This window comes from Saccopteryx bilineata, chromosome 1, assembly GCF_036850765.1.
Source record: "Saccopteryx bilineata isolate mSacBil1 chromosome 1, mSacBil1_pri_phased_curated, whole genome shotgun sequence".
NCBI lineage: Eukaryota > Metazoa > Chordata > Mammalia > Chiroptera > Emballonuridae > Saccopteryx > Saccopteryx bilineata.
Window position 1 is genome coordinate 400,234,245 of NC_089490.1, and position 4,380 is coordinate 400,238,624.

The window sequence follows — 4,380 nt, forward strand, 5'->3', positions numbered from 1 at the left end:
GGGGAAGGGTGGAGAAGCAGATGGGTGCTTCTCCTGTGTGCCCTGGCTGGGAATCGAACCCGGGACTCCCACATGCCAGGCCGATGCTCTACCACTGAGCTAACCAGTCAGGGCCCCTATTGACTGTTTTAAGTATAAAATAAGATACAGTTGGCCTGACCAGGCGGTGGCGCAGTGGATAGAGCATCGGACTGGGATGCCGAGGACCCAGGTTCAAGACCCCAAGGTTGCGAGCTTGAGCATGGGCTCATCTGGTTTGAGCAAAAGCTCACCAGCTTGGACCCAAGGTCGCTGGCTTGAGCAAGGGGTTACTTGGTCTGCTGAAGGTCTGTGGTCAAGGCACATATGAGAAAGCAATCAATGAACAACTAAGGTGTCGCAATGCACAACGAAAAACTAATGATTGATGCTTCTCATTTCTTCGTTCCTCTCTGTCTATCCCTCTCTCTGACTCTCTCTGTCTCTGTAAAAAAAAAAAAAAGATACAGTATACCGAAAAGTAGTTTATTGTTTCATGAATTTAATACTTAAATAAGAACAATAAAAGAGGTACACATAGCTAGATTGTTATAAGAAAGAGTTTTAGGCCTGGCCGGTTGGCTCAGCGGTAAAGCGTCGGCCTGGCGTGCGGGGGACCCGGGTTCGATTCCCGGCCAGGGCACATAGCAGAAGCGCCCATTTGCTTCTCCACCCCCCTCCTTCCTCTCTGTCTCTCTCTTCCCCTCCCGCAGCCAAGGCTCCATTGGAGCAAAAGATGGCCCGGGCGCTGGGGATGGCTCCTTGGCCTCTGCCCCAGGCGCTAGAGTGGCTCTGGTTGTGGCAGAGCGATGCCCCGGAGGGGCAGAGCATTGCCCCCTGGTGGGCAGAGCGTCGCCCCTGGTGGGCGTGCCGGGTGGATCCCGGTCGGGCGCATGCGGGAGTCTGTCTGACTGTCTCTCCCCGTTTCTAGTTTCAGAAAAATACAAAAAAAAAAAAAAAAAAAGAAAAAGAAAAAAAAGAAAGAGTTTTAAAATATTGAGCCTGACAAGGCAGTGGCACAGTGGATAGAGTGTGAGAATGGGATGCGGAGGACCCAGGCTCAAGACTCCGAGGTCGCCAGCTTGAGTGCAGGCTTATCTGGTTTGAGCAAAGCTCACCAGCTTGGACCCAAGGTCGCTGGCTTGAGCAAGGGGTTACTCGGTCTGTTGTAGCCCCACGGTCAAGGCACATGTTAGGAAGCAATCAATGAACAACCAAGGTGTCGCAACAAAAAACTAATGATTGATGCTTCTCATCTCTTTCTGTTCCTGTCTGTCCCTATCTATACCTCTCTCTGATTCTCTGTCAAAAAAAAAAAAAAAAAAAGAGTGACGTCATAGAAATGGCTCCGTGAGAACACGGACCAAAAATTCTTCCCAAAATTTCAACAAGTTCAACAACCAGAGACAGAAAAACCTATTCTTGGAGCATCCAAGAGTTTCACACCCTGAAGGCGAAGTGCTATCAACAAGACCACCCTCAGATGCCATTAAGAAAAAGGAAATCGGGCCCTGGCCGGTTGGCTCAGCGGTAGAGCGTCGGCCTAGCGTGCGGAGGACCCGGGTTCGATTCCCGGCCAGGGCACATAGGAGAAGCCCCCATTTGCTTCTCCACCCCTCCGCCGCGCCTTCCTCTCTGTCTCTCTCTTCCCCTCCCGCAGCCAAGGCTCCATTGGAGCAAAAGATGGCCCGGGCGCTGGGGATGGCTCTGTGGCCTCTGCCCCAGGCGCTAGAGTGGCTCTGGTCGCAATATGGCAACACCCAGGAGGGTCGCAACATGGCGACGCCCAGGATAGGCAGAGCATTGCCCCCTGGTGGGCAGAGCGTCGCCCCCTGGTGGGCGTGCCGGGTGGATCCCGGTCGGGCGCATGCGGGAGTCTGTCTGACTGTCTCTTCCTGTTTCCAGCTTCAGAAAAATGAAAAAAAAAAAAAAAAGATATTTCTCACACACACACAAAAAAAAAAAAAAAAAAAAAAGAAAAAGGAAATCGGCCCTGGCCGGTTGGCTCAGTGGTAGAGCGCCGGCCTGGCGTGCAGAAGTCCTGGGTTGGAATCCCGGCCAGGGCACACAGGAGAAGCGCCCATCTGCTTCTCCACCCCTTCCCATCTCCTCACTCTCTGCCTCTCTCTTTCCCTCCTGCAGCCAAGGCTCCATTGGAGCAAAGATGGCCCGGGTGCTGGGGATGGCTCCTTGGCCTCTGCCCCAGGCGCTGGAGTGGCTCTGGTCGCAACAGAGCAACACCCCAGAGGGACACAGCATCACCCCCTGGTGGGCAGAGCGTCGCCCCCTGGTGGGCGTGCCGGGTGGATCTTGGACAGGCACATTCGGGAGTCTGTCTGACTGTCTCTCCCCGTTTCCAGCTTTAGAAAAAAAAAAAAAAAAAAAAAAAAAAAAAAAAAAAAAAGGAAATCAAATATCATGGATACAAAAGAAAGAGAAGTAACACAGATAGATGTGGAAAAATCTATGGAGAAAAAATTTAATATATTGGAAACCTTGGAGCTAAATGACAGAGAATTTAAAATAGAAATCCTAAAAATACTCAGAGATATACAAGAAAACACAGAAAGGCAATTTAGGGAGCTCAGAAAACAACTCAACGAACACAAAGAATATATTAGCAAGGAAATTGAAACTATAAAAACTAATCAAACAGAGATGAAAAACCTCAATTTACGAACTGAAAAACGAGTTAACAAGCTTAGCTAATAAAACAGGCCAGATAGGAGGTAGGATTAGTGACATAGAAGACAAGCAGCTTGAGGCACAACAGAGAGAAGAAGAAAGAGACTCAAAATTTTAAAAAAATGAGAAAGTCCTACAGAATTGTCTGACTCCATCAAAAAGAATAACATAAGAATAATAGGTATATCAGAGGGAGAAGAGAGAGAAAATAGAATGGAGAATTTATTCAAACAAATAATAGACGAGAACTTCCCAAGCCTGTGGAAAGAACTAAAGCCTCAAATTCAAGAAGCAAACAGAACACCGAGTTTTCTTTTTTCTTCTTCTTTTTTTTTTTTTTTTTACAGAGACAGAGAGTGAGTCAGAGAGAGGGACAGGCAGGACAGATAGACAGGAACAGAGAGAGATGAGAAGCATCAATCATTAGTTTTTCATTGCGCATTGCAACACCTTAGTTGTTCATTGATTGCTTTCTCATATATGCCTTGACCACAGGCCTTCAGCAGACCGAGTAACCCCTTGCTGGAGCCAGCGACCTTGGGTTCAAGCTGATGGGCTTTTGCTCAAACCAGATGAGACCACGCTCAAGCTGGCAACCTCGGGGTCTTGAACCTGGGTCCTCTGCATCCCAGTCCGATGCTCTATCCACTGCGCCACCGCCTGGTCAGGCCACCGAGTTTTCTTAACCACAACAAACCTACTCCAAGGCACATCATAATGAAACTGGCACAAACCAACGACAAAGAAAAAATTCTCAAGGTAGCCAGGGAAAAGAAGAATACAACATATAAAGGAAGGCCTATTAGATTATCATCAGATTTTTCAGCAGAAACTCTACAATCTAGAAGAGAGTGGACCCAAATATTTAAAGTCCTGAAAGAGAGGAACTTTCAGCCAAGAATACTATACCCATCAAAGTTATCCTTCAAGTATGAAGGAGAAATAAAAACATTCACAAATACAGAAAAGATGAGGGAATTTGTTTTTTTTTGTTTTAATTTTAATTTTATTTATTCATTTTAGAGAGGAGAGAGAAAGGGAGAGAGGGAGAGAGAGAGGTGAGAGAGACAGAGAGAGAACGTGGGGAGGAGCTGGAAGCATCAACTCCCATATGTGCCTTGACCAGGCAAGCCCAGGGTTTCGAACCAGCGACCTCAGCATTTCCAGGTCGACGCTTTATCCACTGCGCCACCACAGGTCAGGCGAGATGAGGGAATTTATCATCAGAAAACCCCCACTCCAGGAAATATTAAAGGGGGTTTTCCAACCAGATCCAAAGAACAAAACAAAACAAAACCACAGGTAAAAGCTCCACCAAGAACACAATAAAACCAAATTTAAACTGTGACAACAAAAGCAAAAAAAAAGGGGGAGGAGAGGACAGAGATTAACAGTAGCAAAAGACGATGAAGTGCAGAAACACTCACAAGATAGGGTACTACAATGAATATGGTAGGTACCCCTTTCATTACTTAATGGTAACCACCCTTGAAAAAACCACCACAAAAGCAAATGACTTAAAAAAGGTAGCAACAGAGGAAAGAAGTATGGAATACAAACAAACAAAAACAAATGATAGAAAAACAAAAGAGAAGAATCAAACAAGATACAAAACTAACAGAAAACAATTTATAAAATGGCAATAGGGAATCCACAAGTGTCAATAATTACACTAAA